This window comes from Dreissena polymorpha, chromosome 1 (genome assembly GCF_020536995.1).
Source record: "Dreissena polymorpha isolate Duluth1 chromosome 1, UMN_Dpol_1.0, whole genome shotgun sequence".
NCBI lineage: Eukaryota > Metazoa > Mollusca > Bivalvia > Myida > Dreissenidae > Dreissena > Dreissena polymorpha.
Window position 1 is genome coordinate 198,765,132 of NC_068355.1, and position 21,163 is coordinate 198,786,294.

At 37.3% G+C, this 21,163-nt stretch overlaps 1 protein-coding gene across 50 annotated transcripts in view; it reads left to right on the plus strand.

Annotated features, from left to right (window-relative positions):
* Positions 1-3,805: 3,805 nt before the first annotated feature.
* Positions 3,806-21,163, plus strand: part of LOC127864543 (uncharacterized) — a 37,679-nt gene continuing 20,321 nt past the window's right edge. For 5 of the 50 annotated variants that reach the window (XM_052404234.1, XM_052404257.1, XM_052404263.1 and 2 more), the window contains exons 1-5: positions 3,810-4,096; positions 6,797-7,131; positions 10,221-10,322; positions 16,539-16,663; positions 17,205-17,363. The gene's annotated coding sequence lies outside the window, so the exon portion shown is untranslated. Of the gene's footprint in view, positions 4,097-6,796; positions 7,132-10,220; positions 10,323-16,538; positions 16,664-17,204; positions 17,364-21,163 lie in introns of all 50 variants that reach the window. The other 45 variants (XM_052404249.1, XM_052404230.1, XM_052404260.1 and 42 more) reach the window with 23 other exon arrangements.

A 21,163-nucleotide genomic window follows, 5' to 3' on the forward strand; every position in this document is an offset into this window, starting at 1 on the left:
AAAAAACTCCACCATTCCACAACCTTTAAAGGTTCTCACATTTCCAAATGGGCTGTGAATGTAGGTTTCTGTAAATTTTTGGATGAATCAATCTTCGCTAAATCGCATTAAATTGCCCTTTAAAAAAATGCGAAATATGCTGAACAATATATAAAACCTACCTACCCTACATGTATATAAACAGCCACGCTGTTGGTCCGCAGCTCTATCACTCGGACGGGCAGCTCGTGTTTACACCGAAAGGCGTCCGAACCTCAGGACCACGTAGGCGAGGACAGTGGACTCACAAAAAAGACTGGCAGTCAGGATTTTGATCTTGTTATCGCTGAAGGAAAAGTACTTAAGATTTGCCAGACCGTCCAATCCTCTTCTTTGAATAGACTCGAGCCAGCTATGTGACAGATCAAGAGCTTCGAGATTTGTCACATTGGAAAGAACTCCAACATCGAAACGCTTGAATAGACATGCTTACAAACTCTCTACGGATTTACTGAAATGTTGAAGGATTTGCAGAGGCATCGCGATCGATGGGTTCCGTCAATAGAGCACCGCATTCGTGAATACCGTATTTCCTGGGGTGCCTTGATCCAAACGTTTGTGAGATTCGCCTTCCCATGGTTCCACGCGCACGTAAGGCGGTCTACTCTCCTGTTGTACCCACGTTCTGAGGCCGGATTCCGAGTAAATGTGAGCGTCGCTGTTTGATTTAGAGCCAATGTATATCGTGGAATGTAACCTGCTCGTCCTCTCCTCTTTGTTGTAACTGTGTCGCGGTGATTGTTAGGGTCGCCAACACGCAGAACGTCAGCCTAAAACACGCCATATGAGAAAGTTAATGTAACAAGAAACATCTATGAACAAGATATTCAGAGTACATAAAAAATAATTCAAGACCCGCCTGAGACCGGCCGGTGACAATAGTTCGAAAATAGAAATTTAAAACATACAATGTAAATATTCGAATTACGTTATATATACAAGGTGACAACTGCTCATGATATCGGACAGTCTGATGCGCGCTGCACCGACGAATGCTTGACATGTTATCGCGTTGATATGCGAATTATGTATATCCCAGTATATCGAAACAAATTCGATTATCGCCTACGCGAATGTGTTTTTTTTTGTCTCACGACAACACCTGCATTTCCTCATATGGCTCTGTGGCTACGTAATGAGTTAATTATTTTTGTAACCCCATCTGTAACCGCAACCACAATTTTTGTCTCAGGAAGTTATATGGCACTCTATCCAAATATCAAGTTTGATCAGCCTGCAATACGTATTTTATGAGTTCTTGCAGGATGCAGATTTAGTTTTTCATTGGCAACCATAATTGTTGTCCGACGAAAAAAAATCGAATAGCGTGCATGAACAATCTACCGGGGTATCCACGTAAGAAGTTTCAACAACCTAGCGTTGGAACTTTTTGGGTTATCGCAGGATCCAGATTCTGACGGATAGAAAGGCACAGGGTAGGGTACTCGCAAACAGACGTTTCCCAAAAACATAAAATAATGCTTGCACTAGTGGCAACGTGTATCTGACGTTTCGAACCAGGTATGACGTAAAATCACTGGACTATTTACTTCAAATGCTCAGTTAACATAAATGATAGTAAGCCAGCATACGCATGCAGTGCCTATGTTACACTTACCTGCGAGCACTAGCCATGGTTGCAGGTTTAAGTCAAATCCAATTACACGCTTACATTACAGACACAACGCACACACACAATGTTATGTAAAAACAGCTCTATTCGCAGACACTAGTTATTTGCACCGATTATATACTGTTAAAACAGAAGGTTTCAGTACATGCTACATGTATAGTGAATAGAAGCGCCATATTGAATGACAGAATATTGTTGTACATATTAAAAAATGCATAGCGAATACAGCAAACGTCGTGTGAGAGCTGTCGCGATGATTTATTAATGCCATAACGTCAAATGTAAGATTAGTTTAATAACCAGATGCTTAAAACGTCCAAGAGAACTGATCGCTGTTAAACATCCCAGATATTGACCTCAACGTTAGGTATGATAGCAAGTTTCAAAAGGAAAACTATAAGTTTACGTAAAAACGCAAATAATTCATACGTGTACTTTTTAAAATGCTATGATGAACTTGAATTTATTTAATATTGTATGTCATAATACTTTGTATGTTTTTCGAAGTTTATGAGGTCTTTCTCAGGGGCGGTTCCAGGATTTCTGGTTGGGGGGGGGGGGGGGGGGGGGGCGGGATATTTAAAGATTTGCTGGGGGTCCTGCGAGGGGGTCCAGGGGGGCGAAGCCCCCCTTAAGCTCCACGATTTTAGTGATTTTGAAGGCTTTGACAACCACTTCTCGAGCATGTCACGCCTTATATACTTTCATCAAAGTACCTTCTTATAATGCCAAAAAAGTGCATAGTTTATCGTTTAGGGGGTGCAGGGTGGGGGGGGGGGGTAAAGCCCCCCGGAACTTCACGATTTTAATGATAGGCTTTGAAAACCACTTCTCGAGCATGTCACGCCTTACATACTTTCATCAAAGTACCTTCTTATAATGCCAAACAAGTGCATAGTTTATAGTTTAGGGGTCCAGGGGGCGAAGCTCCCGGAAGCTCAACGATTTAAGTGATTTTGAAGTGATTTTGAAGGCTTTGACTAGTTTAAATATGTGATTTAGAGCTAGTTAAGTGTGAAACATAATATGAATTGGCTTTACTTTGGCGATTTTATGTGGGGGGGGGGGGGGCGTAAGCCGCGTCCCCCCCCCCCTGAATCCGCCTATGTTTCTTCGCTGGGGCGTCACGGTGTGGGACCAGGAGTGTATCCCAACATCGCTAGCCGCCTGCCCAATATTGAGACGCTAACCAAATGCACATGCGCGGGGAGTAGGGATTCATCGACGTGACAGCCGCGTGTACCAACCACTGCGCTAACCGGACAGCAGATGGTCGACCTTATAGGCTTAACCCATTTATGCCTAGTGGACTCTCCCATCCTTCTAAATTGGATCAATTTATTTCCAAAATTAGGGATGTCTAGTATATTTATTTATAAATTTAGAATATTTCTTACAGAAATTCCTTTACGCAAACAGCGCAGACCCAGATGAGACGCCGCATCATGCGGCGTCTCATCTAGGTCTAAGCTGTTTGCCAAGGCCTTTTTTCTAGACGCTAGGCATAAATGGGTTTAACATGTTTAACCACCATACGTAACATATTTCGGTGTGTATTTCGAAATGTAAAGCGTCTAAGCCGGGCGTCTAAGGCTGCATTATGTGTGGAACCGCCGCGTTTGATTGCTTTCATATTTAAATCACTTACTCAACTCACGAAAGTTAGAACGAATGTTGATTCCTAGCTGCGATTTCCAGCTGTTAAGTGCGCACAGAAAGGTATTCACTTTTTTGTGCTGTGAATTCGTAATACCCGGAGAAAACCCCAAATGGCCGGTCAGGTGACTATTACCTAGTTGTTATTCGCCGGGATCCGAGACTGGAGCGAGGTTTTCAAATTGAACGTGTTTTACTTTACATGTTTATAAGATTTATATTAAATCGTAAACCAAACACCCCAAACATATCATGGCGTGCGATCCTGTGGCGGCATTTGTGTATAAACTATGGAGAAAAATGAAAATCAAGGGAGGTAAGAAAATGTTCTAACTACGAGGTTAATATACATTTTTCTCCCTTGACATGTACTGCATATATTCTATTTATAGAGTGTGACGTCAATATCAAGAACATTTGCACATATAAAGGTCTTTAAAATAGTTCAAAACAATAAAACGCAAATGGCAACTGCCAAACAATATATTGATTCTGATTAAGAAAAAAGAGTTTTTAAAGTAATAAAGCAGAATATTTATGAGTTAAATATGTTAAATTGTATTTTTTATGTTTGTGTTTGTGTGTGCGGTGGTCCGTCGGCGGAATGATTTTACCGGAAGTTTAGAATCACCTTGGATTCAAATAGCTCCTCTTGCATGACAAGGAAGCAGCTCTCCGATATATTTCGCAATTTTCTGTGCCTACGTGTGTGAAATGAAGCGGTACAGCTCGTGGATCATGGGGGTTTTAGGGACCTAACCTGCTAAGGTATGTCTGAACCTAATTACATCATTCATGTTTTGTTTCGTTCAAAGCAGGTGCACTTGGTTTTGTTTTGTTTGGGAACACAAAGCCTACAAATTTTCAGACAAATGCTGCATATGCTGTGTAACTAATCGTCAATAATTCTGAATATATTCACATTTAAACAGTATGTTGCTTTTGATTAATCTTTAGGAGAATTTAATTTATTCATAATTTTTTTTTTATATAAATGACAACTGAATAAATTGAATTTGATAGGAAAGATTAGCTGAAATAATTCGCGTTCAGAATAAATCTGAACGCTGAAACTCCAGTCTGTAAAAACCATAACGAAAAATAAATACAATACTATTGTGGGAATTACAGTATTAACAAGTGTATATATCTAAAATCTACCCGTTGTTTGACAAATATAAACTAAGATCACAAAAATTACCTGAATTTCATTCGAAATCATAGACATTGATAGTCCAAATAATTAGACGTAAGCTACCCCGTAAATCGACCTCATATTTATAGGAGTAAGACATTGAACGATCATTTTCTCAAAGGCAACCATTTTGGCATTGTTGTTGTTGTTCCTATTTCGTACCATAGCTATTTCGTACCTTTTACTTTTGGGGTATTTTGTTACTGTTGATTCTTATATTTTGAGTTATAATAGTTATAATTATTCTTTTGCTTCTTCTTCTTCTTATGATAATTATTTCAAATTTCATTTCTTACTGTTTTGTGCATATTGCACACTTTTTTTGTTCAAACTCAGTTACAAACATAGTTGAATTTAACCTCCACCAAGGGAGATAACATGAACCTTTACTATACAAGGATTTATATTGGATGAAACAAACTCGAAATAAAGTTTATTAACAGGTAAATTTCGATATATTTTGCTCAATAAATACTATTTAGGCAACGTTCTTTCATAATAGTCACAAATATGTGTGTATTTAAATTCAGGAGTGATGCGACCGAAATTCGTGTCGGAACTCTCGCTATTAAAAAGATAGAGTGGACTATTGACGCCAAGAGTCTGCCAAAGCAAAAATCATCAAAAGACTCTAAGGCGGCAATTTATAAGAGTCTGCCAGAAGCAAAAATCATCAAAAGACTCTAAGGCGGCAATTTATATTGACTAAGGAAAGATATGCTCAAATAAAAGTCATATCACTATCACATGGTATTTCTGTATCGTTTAAAAAAATATATATATAAAATTTGGTTATAAATCTGTTTGTAAACATTGAGTTTCATCCCCTGATTTTTAGTCCCCTACCGGTTTCACCCTTATGGTTTGCGCTCCGTCTGTCTATCAGTCTGTCCGTCACACTTTTCTGGATCCTGTGATAACTTTAAAAGTTCTTAATATTTTTTCATGAAACTTGGAACATGGATAGATGGCAATATGGACATTATGCACGTCATTTCATTTTGCTCCTACGTCAACATTTCTGGTTGCTCTGGCAACAAATAGACTAGAAATACTGCTGAAAATGGTGTTTTTTTACTGGATCCTGCGATAACTTTAAAATTTCTTAATATTTTTTCATGAAACTTGAAACATGGATAGATGGCAATATGGACATTATGCATGTCATTTCATTTTGTTCCTACGTCAAAAATTCTGGTTGCTATGGCAACAAATAGACTAGAAATACTGCTGAAAATGGTGTTTTTTTTGGAACCTGTGATAACTTTAAAAGTTCTTACTATTTTTTCATGAAACTTGGAACATGGATAGATGGCAATATGGACATTATGCATGTCATTTCATTTTGTTCCTACGTCAAAAATTCTGGTTGCTAGCCTATGGCAACAAATAAAAAAAATATTTTGACAGTGGTGGAATTTCTGACAATGGTGGAGCCGGTGAGGGGAATTTTATTGCTTGGCAATAGTCTTGTCTAAATAGTTTTTTTATTAACCCATGTGTCCTTTTTGACACAATTCTTTAAATATTATTGACCAGGGTATCACAGACTTAATTCCCTTCCACTTCTGGTGTTCCTGTCAAAAATATGAGAAGCAGAATTTTTGCAGTTTTAAAGATAAATATAAGGATACTGAGTTCGCGAATTTTCTCGCACACATGCTTGAAAATGTGCCCAATCTATAGAAAAATGCGCGAATTAAGCAAACAGGCGGTTGAGAATAGACACTGCTACGCATCAAGGGATTCTGCAATTACTTTCTACAATTTTTCTCCTTTATCTGTGTGTCACAGGTAGGACTGAGGTCTCAAGGGTCAAGGTCACACACTGAGGTCAAATATTACAAACTTTGATTCAATATGACTTATTTTGTTAGGATTTTACCATACATTAAAGGTTCTCAATCATCTGGGGGCCAAATCAAATGCTAGAACCATAACCCTAGAGGCAAATTACATCACCCATTGAGGTAGAAGATCACAAATTTGATCAATTATTCTTAATTTAGCAATTACTTTACTATGCATCAAAGGGTTCAGTTATATCTATCTACAATTTTTCTCCTATTCATCGGCCTGTTTGTCACATGTAAGACTCAGGTCTCTAGGGTCAAGGTAACACACTGAGGTCAAATGTTACAAATTTTGATAAATTATGCCTTATTTGGTTAGGATTTTACCATACATAAAGGCATTTGCACCCATCCATAAACAAAGTTTATTTGAAGGGGGATATGATATCTATTTAACAAATGTGCTTGTTTATATTTCAGATGAGTGATGTAGAGGCAGCACAGTATGAGCCTAGTCGTAAAAACGGCTGGACTCTGCCACTTGCAAAACTTCAAGTGCTAGCCTGGACGGTGCTGGTCTTGCTGGGAGTTCTCCACTTTACCTCCCTTGTTCCCACCCTGCGCACCTCATGGCAGCCTGCGGCGCACATAGTTCCAGCATTGGTGCTGACCTTTCACCTGATAGTCCACCTGGTTACAATGACAATTGACCCGTCTGATAACAATGTGCTACCATTTCCAAAAATTAAGTTTGATTGATCAAAGCATGAACATTTAATAGAAAACTCCCACTGCAACATATGCCAAGTCGATGTGTAAGTTATCGATGGTCACAATTTAAAATGCCGAACCTACAAAAACGCAAGTTTTCAGGAGACGTATTTTTGTTAAACATTTCTTACACAAAATCAAATAAATATTATTTTTAACATTTTTAAAAGTGCCTCATGATGGAGTATGTTCGTATGAAATTATTTTGACGTTAAGTTAATAAATCTGCTGTAAAATGTATCTTCGTCATTTAGACTTGCATTTATGTGATGCTTCGGCAAATTGGACAGCTAATTGTAATGGATTTTGTTTCAATAGAATTAATTATTCCACTGTTTTCCATTAAATATAGCAAAGCAATGCGTGTTTTTTTCTGTTTTACACGGTGGCACAGAAGTGACAACCGCAATTCTTTATTTATATTGTGGCCTCAACCTAGTAACTTGTGGGAACAACTTATAAAGTTTTGGGAACCACTTCATAAGTTGTGGCTTTAACTTAATAACTTGTGGAAACAACTAAGTACGTTGTCCCCACAACTTATTAAATTGAGGCCTCAGCTTAATAACGTGTGGCTACAACTTCATAACTTGTTCCCAAAACTTATTAAGTTGTGGTCTCAACTTTGTAATTTGTTCATTTAAGTTATTACTTCAACTTAATAATTTGCGGGAACAACTTATTAAGTCGAGGCCTCAGCTTAGAAACTTGTGGCGACAACTTCATAACTTGTTCCCACAACTTATAAGTTGTTGCCTCAACTAAATAACTTGTGGGTCCAACTAACTAAGTTAAGGTCACTACTTTAAGTTTAACCAATCAGATTGGCCGTTTCATCTTTACCGTTTTATCACAATTACTACCCCTTATACTACTAGGTGCTCGGGTTCGAGCGCCGGTCTGAGCACTATTTCTGTTAGCTATAGATCCGCAGTTCGAGCCCTGTCTGAGCACTTGCCATGTACGCCATGGATTCCAGATTTGAGCCCCTATCTGAGCAATCGCCAAGTTAGCGACTGGGTTCAGGTTTTGAACCCTGGTGTGAAAACTAGCCACATAAGCGACGGATTCCGGTTTCGAATCCAGGCCTGATAGCTCTTCTTTTAAACGACGGTTCTTTGGGTTTTAGCCCCAGTCTAAGGAATTTCCCTGTAAGCGACTGGGACCCTAGTCTGAGTATTCGCACCTTACGTTACGGGTCCCGATTTGGAGGCCCTGCCTGAGCACTCACCCTGTATGCTATGGGCCCGGGATCAAATCCCGGTTTAAGTACTTAACATTTAAGCGAACGGACCCTGATCCAAGTCCTAGTCTTAGCGCCGGACCCCAAAAAAGCGGGATTTATAGCTTACATGGCTAGTGCTCAGACCGGCGCTCGAACCCAACACCCATAGCTTGCGAGGCGAGCTCTCATTTTGGGACTCGAAACCAGGAAATGTTGCTTACGGAGCTAGTGCTTATTTTGGCAACCGGTCGCTTAGAAGGCGAGTGCTCAGTATGGTATGTTAGCGACGGCTGTTTGGTTCAAGTCCCTGTGTGAACCCGTAGCTTTCGGTGCGAACGCTCAGACTGAGGGTCGCAACCGGGATCATTCCCTTACTGGGCAAGTGGTAAGACACAGGCTTGAACCCGGGTTCCATAGCTTTCAGGGCTAGTACTCAGACTGGGGCTCGATTCCGGGACCTGTCACTGTTGGTGCAAGTTCACACATCGGAATTCAAGCCTTCGCTTATAGGGTAAGTCTTCAAACCGAGGCTCGATCTAGAGACGCAAAGATTCTTTCATGGTTAGTGCTCGTTCAGTGATTCGGACCCCGGGACCGTCGAAAGCTCCAAATTAGCTTTAAGGACTAGTGCTCTTACCGTGATTCGAACCCAGGGACCGTCGAAAACTTAGGCATCTAGCACTCGCCTCGTAAGCGATGGTTTTCCGGGATCAAGCCCCTGTCAGAGCAGTCGCCCTTTACAAGAAGGGTCCCGGATTAGAATCCAAAACCATGGACCACTCTCTTATGAAGCGAGTGCTTCGGGACTCGAAACCGGGAACCGACGCTTATGTTGCTAGTGCTCAGACCGGGGATGGAACCCTGAACCCAGTCGCTAACAAGGCAAGTGCTCAAACAGGGGCTAAATCCCGGGATCCATGGCTTACAGAGATAGTGCTCAAACCGGCGCTTGAACCCGAACACACAATAGTTCGAGTATAAGGGTACTAACAGTGATAAAACGGTAAAGATGAAACGGCCTATCTGATTGGTTAAACTATGTTGTCGTCCAAACTTAGTAAGTTGTTTCCACAACTAATTAAGTTGTGGTCTCAGCTTAGTAACTTGCGGCCAGAAGTTATTAAGTTGAAGGAACAACTTATTATGTTGATACCTCAAGGAACAAGCTATGAGTTGTAGCCACAAGTTACTAAGTTAAGGCCTCAACATTTTATATTATTTTGATCTCTTTTTGCGTTCATCAATGCTATAAAATGTACATCATTAAATTATTATATCAGCAAAAGTTTATGTTTCGTCAATTTTCCTTAAAAATACATGGCTATATTGATACTTTTATGCATTAATTAGCACGCAAAATGCCGAAGTTACATTTTTTTGTAGCTTCGTCATTTTGACTTCAATCAATTGCGGTTCGTCATTACATCACATGACTTTTTGGAGCTGTTGCGATTGGTTAACTAGTTAGTTATTTTGGTGGTATATGCGCATTGATTTCCCGCTTTGCACAGTATCAAAATCGCGAAATGCCAAAAAATGTAGGTTCGGCATTTTGAATTGGGACCATCGTTATGTTTCAAAATGTTTTTCAGTAAATTTTAAATACTGGTTTTAATTTTTAATGGAGCATACACCTATTTAAGTTAGTACACATTGAGTGTGTAAACTGTCAAGAAAGCCTTAATTCTAAATAATATTAATATTATTCCAATATTACATGTATAAAAATAAAGCCCCTGAACTCCCTACCAGGGCGGCCCCCTAAACCTCCAGCCTAATCTGTTGCTTTATTAAAAAAATCTGTTGTTCCGAATAATAATGAAAACACTGTTAAAATTGAATTTCTATTATGCAAGATGCAACATTTCATTTCTCTGATTGAATGTTTTTATTTATTTTATATTTCAGAGGGGTAAAATCAAGGCACTGTAGAATCTGCAATAAATATATCGACAGATATGACCACCACTGCGAATTCTTGAATAACTGTATTGGTGGCAAAAACTACAGGTAACAGTTAACTCATTAAGAAGTTATAGACTGTTAGACTAAAGTACAGTGAAACCTCGCTATTTTGACCACCTGTGGGACTTTTGAAAAGTGGTCTTAATAGCAAGATGGTCCTATTGCTGAGTTTTGATTAATTTGATTGACAGGTAAGACAAAAACGTAAATATTCAACAAGCTTTTAAAACAAGAAGTGAAACAGACACATTATTTTCATTATATATACTATCCTTTTGGTTTACAACAATTGCTGTTCGCCTAGCAAAGCCTTTCACTTTAACAACCTGTTTTTCAATCTGCTACATTCAACTTCTTAAGGTTCCATATCTATGTTGAAACCCAAGCGTCTTATCTGGGATAAGCCAGGGTTTTTTTTACTAAGAAAGTGACGCCGATATTCGGCGTCTTCCCCTACCAGAATCTTTCCCCTAAAACTACCATTTCCCCTCCAAAAATATAATTTTTCACTAAAATATTATATTTTACCCTCAAAGATATGTTGTTTTTTTTTCATTGGGAAGTCGACACTTATCCAATTTGTACCATGTACAACAATCTCGCTCTCTCTCTCTCTCTCCCGACGAACACTCAAATCTGGGAATTCCAGTGATTCTATACATAGCTCTTCAATTACGTCATGGAAACCGGGCAACTAATCGTATTAATCATGTGACTATTTTACTGGATTCCGGTCTTGCGCGAGAAGGGTGTTTCGTCAATTAATTACCGGAAACCAGTCGAATTTTCATCCGGGTTATGTGAAAGCCAAGATATAAACGTTAAAACAGAAAAAAGTCTCACAATTGGCGTTCATACACGAACAAAATAAAACGTTCGGACTCGGAAAATATAAATTGCGTTGAGGCATTTTTTAAGAAAGAATCATCAAAAACCGTTGAAACCCAGCAGGATTCGGAGGTACATGTAATCAACATCGATTAATACTGTCGGATTATTGTGAAAGTGAAAGTAGACAATCGGCAGCTACCGCACCTTTCCCTTCCAATACTGTAGCAGATCTAGATCGTCGACCCATTCATCATGAAATTGAAATCACAATATTGACATCGTTCCCCGGCCCCAGTTGAAAACATTTCCCATTATTAGATCTACCCCTGCAACTTTATTTAGGACTTTGACTTTAGTATCATACTTGTTCATGTGTTTAAGAACAAAAAGGTCAGAGACATGCCTCTTTTTCTAAAAAAACAACAACCTGAAGTCTGTAGGCGAGTTATAGACATTTAAATGAACAGTTTTTATTTTTTCCCCAAATATGTCTCTTTCGTGCTTGATTTTCCCCTTTTACCCAGCGTCCAGCGTCTTCCCCTTTTTCTAAAAAAAACCCCTGTAAGCAATGAAGAGCATCTTGATGGGAATGTATTTTTGACCAGCTGCCGTTGAGAATTCCCATCACATGCGTTTATTAAATCAATATTTTTTTATAAAACAACTCATTCCGATTTCTCGCATCCATTTTGAATAATGATATGGCACACAGGGCAATTTTTAGATCCATCATGAACAAAACCATCTTACCATACCCGTAGCCAGGGGGGTGCGTTGGGTGCGTTCGCACCCTATGTTTTAGACGAAAAAAAAAATTTGTACAATAAGATGCACCCAACTTTATTTGACGCAAAAACGATTATTTATCTTTACCCGGAATCCAGTGAGTCTTCGTATTTAAGCGTTACAATAATGTTGAATTCAATATGCTACCGACAGGAAAGAGGGTGCATTTTAGATACTTATAAGCGGAATGTTATGCCAGCTTACGAAAATGACGGAAATCAAAAGACACCCGTCGACTATTGCCGAAGAGTAATGAGTCACTGGTTAATAATTTTGCATTATACCACGATTTATAACTATAATGCATTGTACACAGCATTTTCAACAGACTGCGTTGTAATTTTGTTATATCCCCGTACAACCATTTTTGGATCACCTAAAGGGTTTTCAGGAAAAAAAAATCAGCTATGCTCAAGACAGGATAATTTTTTGTTGTTGTATGGCCAGAAAACAAATCATTTCTACAAATTTATGTAGTGTTTTTGTAGTTTACCAAAACCTAATGGCATCTGTTCTGTTCCACATACAGAATTACCCACAATGTTTTAATTATGTCAAGCTTTACACTAGGAAATATGCTATACTCTTAAACAGTTGTTATAATGGATTTAAAACGTTATAACATATATGATCAGGTGGTCGTTAACGTTTAATGTTCATTAACTGTGAAGGATCTTGAACATATGGGAAAATAAGTCCATTTTTTCTGTAACGTCCTGGTATACATTTATAAGGACTTTGAGGCGATAGGACCAGTAGTTTGTGGTTATAGGGTCTTTATGAAGCCTTAATTGTTATATTCTGAAATTTGTTTAGAAAAAGATAACTAATTTGTTAAAAATAGTTTAAAAAATTACAAGTAACCAGTATAACATTTTGATTTATGTTTAGTATTGATGCAGCTAAGAGAAGACCCAGTTTTGGGTAATCAGTGTTGTTGTACAATACACAATTAGCACGTTTAGAGCAATGCTAGGCCTCGGGTACTATCCATAGTGCAGACAAACAGTTGTTTTGAAAAAAGTCAAATATTTCCTTTTAATTTGCCTGATGTAGGAATGGTAGAATTTTGGAATGGTACAATACACCAATTTTATTAAGATTCCAATAAATAATGACATTTTTTATTGTTATTGTTGATTTTATATTCCATCAATGTGTTGTTGCATATGTAAACAAAGTGTGTGCGCGCATACTAGCTTCGGGTATAAAATAATGTATTTCCGTGACTGATCGAAAAAGGTGGTTATTGAAAAACGGCAGTGGGGAATACATGTATGTTATATCATATTCATGTTGATAAGTCTTTGAGTATAGTCGATGAAAGTGAATTTTCATATAAAAATGCTCTATAACTCCAGTCTCTGAATACAGATAAAAAGCCACCAGAATGCAGGATTTTACTTTTCATTTTCAAAAGTTTCTAGGGGGAGGACCACCACCCCCCCCCCCATGGGAAAATTCGCACCCCCCTTTTCAAAACTCTGGCTACGGGCCTGCTTCTCAATGATCCTAATTGTTAAATTATTGGCCTTCTTTAAGATCGAAGGGTGTACCAAACAATAACAAATTAACCCATCAAAAACTCATTGATATTAGCTTTTGATCAATCAAGAATCCAGGCATTAAACAAATAACAAGGGCCAAATTCTGACTTATCGCAGTCTATGCCAACAAATATTGTTGTTAATTGGGTCACAATGCCTTTGTACGAAAACCCAATCAAACCACAACACCCAATCAAGTAAGGTGCCAAAAGATGTTTAGTGGGTGTCAATTAAGAGCAATTTCGTTTATTGGTACTGTTTAAAGTAGTTGTGATAGTGGATTAGCAGTTTTGTCGGATTAGTGAGTGTAACAACCATTAAAATACAGAAGGAAAATGTGTGACTGAAAAAGGGTGGTCATCTTAGCAAGTTGGTCGTAATTACGAGGTGGTCATAATTAAGACAGTAACTCTCTTCAGTTTTTACTGTACTTAGATAACAAGAATTTTCAAATGCTCCATGAAGTGCTATACAAGTTTTAAAGATAGGGCATATTATTTTGTGCATTTAAGCGTATGAGCAAAGTTTATGCCACTCGTGAAAATATAATTGTTCAATAACCATGAATGAAATTAAAAATTGAGTATTTACGGTCAACTTCAAATTTTCTTTTTCGTTTTATGCTTAAGTTCAATAAATAAAAAAATATATGCAAACAGTGTTTTTATTCACTAAGTTGGGAATAGTGCTGGTACTGTATTTTATCACCTTAAAAATTTGTCAAGAGGCTGTCAAACCAATAGTTTAAATTAATAAATTATAAAAACAACTTCTTAAATTTATTCAGGTTATTAAGGCCAGGAAAGCATGTTTTCTTTCTAGGAAAAACACTTGAAAAACACAAACGATTAAAGGTCATAGATCTGTGCATAATTATGTCATCAAAATATGTGCTGGACAAAGTCATAATTAATTATTTTAGAAAAAAAGTGTCATTTTTTGCTCGACTATTATATGAAATATATATAGTGAAGCTATCCTACTCACCCCGGCGTCGGCGTTCCCGTTAGCATTAGCGTGCAAATGAATGTAAGTTTGCTTACTACCCCAATTATTTCCTATGTCCCTTGACATATTGCTTTCATATTTTGCATACTTGTTTACCAACATGACCCCAACCTTTAAACAAGAGCAGACAACTGTATCAAGCATTTTGTAAGAATTATGGCCCTTTTTCCACTTAGAATATGCATATTATTGATAACTCTATGTTAAAGTTTGCGTACCACCTCAAACATGTTCAATGTCCCTTGACATATTGCTTTCATGTCTTGCAAACTTCTTTACCAACATGACCCCAACCTATAAACAAGAGCAGACAACTGTATCAAGCATTTTGTAAGAATTATGGCCCTTTTTTGTCTTATTAACTGAATATTTTGTTAAATTTTGTGTTTATATCCACTTGACTTCTAAAGTATCAAAGCTATTGCTTTCAAACTTCAAATATTTTCTTACTATCATGAGGGTACTGTACCTGGCAATTTCAATTTGACCTTGACCTTTGAATGACCTTGACTCAAGGTCAAAAGAATAAATTTTAGTTAAATTGCCATAACTTCTTTATTTATGATCAGATTTTATTAATACTTTGACAAACAATACCCCACGCCCCAACCCAGAATCCCTGCCCCCCCCCCAAAAAAAAATGTATTAATATTTTTTTTTCCTTTTTTTTTTTTAAAGATCGTCTAATAAATGATCACACCCCACATTATACCCCTCTCATCCCCCCCCTACCCCCCCCCCCCCCAAAATATTTTTTTTTCCCTTTTTTTTATTTTTGATTTTTGAAAGATCGTCTAATAAATGACCACACCCCGCATTATACCCCCCTCTCACCCCCCCCCCACCCCCCCCCCCGTACCCAATCCAAATTTTTTTTTTCTTTGAAACATGGTTAAAAAAAACAAACAAAATTAATATTTATTTACTTTATTTTTGAAGGACCGTCCAAACTTCCCACCCAAGCTATTGCTATCAAACTTGAAATAAAATCTTATTAGTTTGTTTTATGTCTTTACAAATGTTTTAAAGATTGTGGAAAATATACCTGAACTATTACCTTTACCTTATTGAATAATTTAACAATTTCCCCATGATGGCTTACGCTATACTTTCAAGCACTCAAATAGTCGAGCGCGCTGTCCTCTGACAGCTCTTGTTGTGGGACCTAATTGTACCTTTATGATATACCTGGTATGTTTAATGTATTTCAATGAAAACCATTTGTGAATATTCTGCCACCTTTTTCATTTAATGTCAGGAAAAGTAACATGCCCTGGAAGACAGATGCATTTTATGGACACATGTTGCAGCCTGTCTTATACTTTCACTCAATGAGAAATACAAAAACTTTCACTGAAATACAATTTTCTTTGAACAATAAAACTGGAAAGAATATAATACAACACTAAAATAAAATTACTTAGATTGCTTTTAGTTTTTGTAAATATGTAAATTGTAAAGAAAAACAACCAAAAATGAAATTAGTACTAAAATTCACAAACCATGAAATGGTTCTTACAAATCTTTGGATTCATGTTCATGTATTTATTATGCCCCCCTTCGAAGAAGAGGGGGTATATTGTTTTGCCCTTGTTGGGCGGTCCGTCGGTTGGTCAGTCCACCAAATGTTTTCCAGATGATAACTCAACAATGCTTAGGCCTACGATCATGAAACTTCATAGGTGCATTGATCATGACTGGCAGATGACCCCTATTGATTTTCAGGTCACTAGGTCAAAGGTCAAGGTCATAGTGACTCGAAACAGTAAAATGGTTTCCGGATGATAACTCAAGAACGCTTAGGCCTAGGATCATGAAACTTCAAAGGTACATTGATCATGACTGGTAGCTGACCCCGATAGATTTTCAAGTCTGACACTAGGTCAAAGGTCAAGGTCACAGTGGCCTGAAGCAGTAAAATGGTTTCTAACGTTTTCACTCAATGGCTGCCACTACAACTGACAGCCCATCTGGGGTGCATGCATATTTTACAAACAGCCCTTGTTTTATTAAGTATTGAAATATTGGTGTACAACAGTGCTTAAGTTTGCCTAAAGTTTTGTATACAATCGTGGCAATTTTTGTGCAGATGGTTCATAGCAACACTTGTAAGCGCTGTTGTTGCCATCGGCATGGTAACTGGCATTGCTGTGACTGAGTTTGTTACCTACTTCATGGATCAAGCTAGCAGGAACTTTCTGCAGCCATACCGGGGTAAAGCTGTTTTTATCACAGTCTAGATGTTATGACTGCATGCATACTTTATATCTTAGTAATGTTTGACAGGATTTATATTGATCTAATCTGTGAAAACAATAAACCAAGCCATACTTCTCAGGGGTTTACCGCAAATTTCATTTATTTCATCAAAATTGTCAATTTTTGTGGCAGAAGTTTTGCTCACATCTGTTTAATATTGTTTAATTTCTATTGGGATAAATCCTATTTGTAAGAGAGAAACAATGCCTGGTATTTCTAATTTTCTTCATCATCCCTAGTACGTGTTAGTATCAAAGTACTAGTAGAAGAATTGTATAACAGGTTGCCAAAGGACGTTGTTTTTTTTTATATAAAATTCTGTCAATTTTGCAGATTGGTTGAATGTTCTAATGCTTATTTGTAATAACTGTAAATCTGCAGAAATATTTCCACTTCCTCTTACTAAATCACCTCTCTTTGGATAAAATTACTTCATTGTAAGATTGATTTCCAGTCGAAATAGTACCCCAAAATCGATCTCTTTGCATGATTGTAGAACTTGACGGCATGCAACACTTCAGAGAGGCCGAGTTTAAAATCTTCCTCCAAAGTGTCCCCCACAAGGTGTGGCTCGCCATGCTGGCAGTCTTTTTCGTGCTGGGCTTCCTTGCCCTTGCCATGGTCTCACATCTTCTTGGTTTTCACATATATTTCAGTAAGTTGATGTTTGTGATTTGTTTGTTTTCTGTAGTAGCAGACTTATGGTCATAATCACAAGTGTGTTTTATTTTGTTCTCATCATTATCTACTATGAATGAAATATTGTTTTTCGAAAATGTTAAGACCGTGTCGATGAAATAAAAAAGTTATGGGAAATGTTTTTCATACCACCCCTCCATGGTAAAAAGATATTGTCACGTAATTACGTATCGTTCGTGGAAAAGACACAGTAACCAACAAAGTTCATTTCTGATTTCTTTGCGTTTTATTTCTGCTTATTAACACAACACAACGTTTCCAAAATGTTTGTCAAATACAAGATACATGCGAAGCCCGCAATAGGCCCATCCCGCGAAAGCCAGCAATAATGCGACTTGTATGTTCGGCCGTTTTAGTAAGACTGTCCTTCATACAACGCAGATGCCAATTTATACAATAATGGACAAATAAATTGGGTGACGGCTGTCTGGATGATTGACTTTAACATGAGTTGAATTACCTGATACGGGATGGCTTTATGTGTGACTTACATATCTTGTGCACATATATGCCAATAATTAAGCGAGACCACGTTTGTTTAACTGTCACCTGTCATTTAACATGAAAATATACACAAATTAACAGTGCTGCACGTGCTTACAATAGACATAACAAATTAGTGAACCCAGCCATGGGCCATAACTTGGTGCATTTTTTTCGTCTAATTTGACGACGACATATGATGCCCATTTATGCATTTCTTCATGAAGACAGATATTATGTATTCAGTTACACCGAACAAGGAATATACATGAAATACACCAATTATGCGACATGAAATACATCAATTATGCGACACACCTCATTTTCATTAAAGAAAGATTTTATATTTTATGATTTAAAATCTTTAGAAAGATCAAATCCTGAATGACTAGTGTCTTACAATATCATGTATCAATGTTAAATGACATTGATCGATTGTCCACGTAACACTACAGGCGTTGTTTGACTAGTGACCTCCTGTGCTGTCCATTCGAAGAAGGTATTGCCCGGGTTGAATATGTACCTGTTGCTGTCAAGTAGATGTCTTGGTTTGTTGTTTTCTGTCTATGTTGATTCATGGGTGATGTTATCTACCATTGCTGTCGTGAAGAAGCTCTATCTATCGCCAAGCTGTGTAGGCAAATCACACGTGGTCGGTTGCACTCATCTGCGTATCAAGGTTCACATCGAGGCTGGATATGTCATCGTGGTTTCTGTTGTTTTTGTCGCTGAACCAGCCGTCATCACGTCGTTGTTTCTGTTGTTGAATCCATCGTGATATTGTCTCTGGATATGGTGTTGATGCGTACCGCGTTGCTTATCAATTGTGACGTTTGTAAAAACCTTTGTGATCGCATTGTTGTTTCTGTTGTTGTTGATTGTACTTTTGTTCTTGGTTCCAGCGTCTTCATTTCTCTTGGGACATTAAGATCTTCTATTGGCCATAATGCTCACGAGGTATTAACTATAGCAGTGTTCTCCTTGATGTCTTAGGCCTCGGAAGTATCCTTCCAAATGCGTTATCTACGCACGTCAAACAGTTGAACGGCTGCATCTACTCTATAGTGTTTAACGTCACAAGTATTGTGTCCAGTGTTGCGTCACTTGTTGTCCTTCGAAATCTTCTGGCGTTGGTCTTCTTTTAGCGATAGAACCAGGTATTCACTTTGAGAGTAAACGCCGTGATGTTCCATTCTAATTATGTTGTTTGTTTCTTCTATTCGTTGTGGAAGGCGTTGTCTCGCGAAGTCGCTCTTCTTCGGCGTTGTCTTCAAATCTCGATATTTTTATCTGCGTCGTGGTGATACAAGTATCAGTTGTTCAAAATCATGGCAAACATTTATAAATATCCCCTTAGTTATTGTTAAATATCGTCATGACAACTTACTGTGATATCTTATTCAAAAAAATAAATTCTTTACAACGAAAAAATATTAGTCAATTCCTCAAAACATACTTCGGATAAGTACATGACAGTTTGACATCTGACAAGCCATTTACTTAATATGACTTGTGTACCGCCTTAGGCATAATCATTTTACGCGCGTGCAGCCAGTAAATTTTTGACAGGCGTGCGCCACTTTATTGCCCTAGAGTAATGGGTAGTGATAGACGTACCTGTTCATATCATGATTTCATAAACCTCATCGTTACTACTAAAGTTTTGCCGTTGGGCATAGATTTATTGACATGTGTGACCTGTGCACTTGTAAAAATGCGCAAATATGGCAAGGCAGACTTTTATATATATGCATTCATAATATAAGAACACGTATCGATATACTTCAAAATTCAGGTCTTTGCTCCTAATCGATCTACTCAAATAATTCTTATGCGACATCGCATCTTCTGTCCATAGCGTAATTTGCTTCGATGGCACAGGGATAAATTCTCTTACTCATGAGGACGCTAAGGTTATCAGAACCTCGGGCTCGGTATGTCCGAACGCTGATCAGTCAGCCGTGCTCATAAAATATAATTGTAACCCTTAAACAATTATATTAGAAATTTAATGCGTACATATCGTTATATTTTCACTGCGCTATACGCGTCAGATCGCATTAAATTCTTACTTAAAATTACTCAAGACCTTCAATATTACCGTTATCCTACATATATTTGCATCAACACAATGACGTATATACATATTTACATAATATTTTTTTTTTGTGTCTGCCCTATTCATATTCGCAATCAACATTATTTTTCTTATTTCCTATTTTCTTTCTTTTACAATTCGGAAAACTATTTTTAAATTTTCCAATAATTTTATCTATTCGTCCTCTTTAATTTTCTTTATCATTCAATCATCCACAAATTTTCTTTATTAAAATAATAAACAAAACTGTTTTAAAAACTCTTATTTTTCCTCGTACATTTTAATTTAATGAAAATTTACAAACATTCCAACATTTTAAAATGTATTGGTAAGCAAAAAAACCCATATGTCCGTACATAATCCTATATTCTAACAATACCAAAAATATAGATAAAAATTCTTTAAATACTCTCTGTGTGTACACCTTTAATTTAATGATTTCCATAACTCATAAAAATAATGTAAAACTCAAATATCTCTTTTTATTCTCAAGTCACCGCTATTTATAAAAATGTACCGATAAATGCAAAATTGGCATGATTTTTATATTTGCAAAATTTGTTCGTACATAATTTATTATCATCATTATTATTTTTAACATCTAACTACATAAAATTCTTTAAAACAATTCTTAAAAATTTCGTTGTCATGACGCCTTTTACTTTCATTTTCTACTTTATAAATTTTGAAATTCCCTCTCCAAGTTTGCCATAATTGTTTTAAACAACTGACCTGAATTCATGTCGCGTTGTGGTTGTGATGTTTTCATTTTTTCGGCACGTGATCGCACTTGTGATCGTACTTCGGTCGTATCCATGGTACACGGCTCCATAAAATGTACTGTGTCACGTAATTACGTATCGTTCGTGGAAAAGACACAGTAACCAACAAAGTTCATTTCTGATTTCTTTGCGTTTTATTTCTGCTTATTAACACAACACAACGTTTCCAAAATGTTTGTCAAATACAAGATACATGCGAAGCCCGCAATGGGCCCATCCCGCGAAAGCCAGCAATAATGCGACTTGTATGTTCGGCCGTTTTAGTAAGACTGTCCTTCATACAACGCAGATGCCAATTTATACAATAATGGACAAATAAATTGGGTGACGGCTGTCTGGATGATTACTTTAACATGAGTTGAATTACCTGATACGGGATGGCTTTATGTGTGA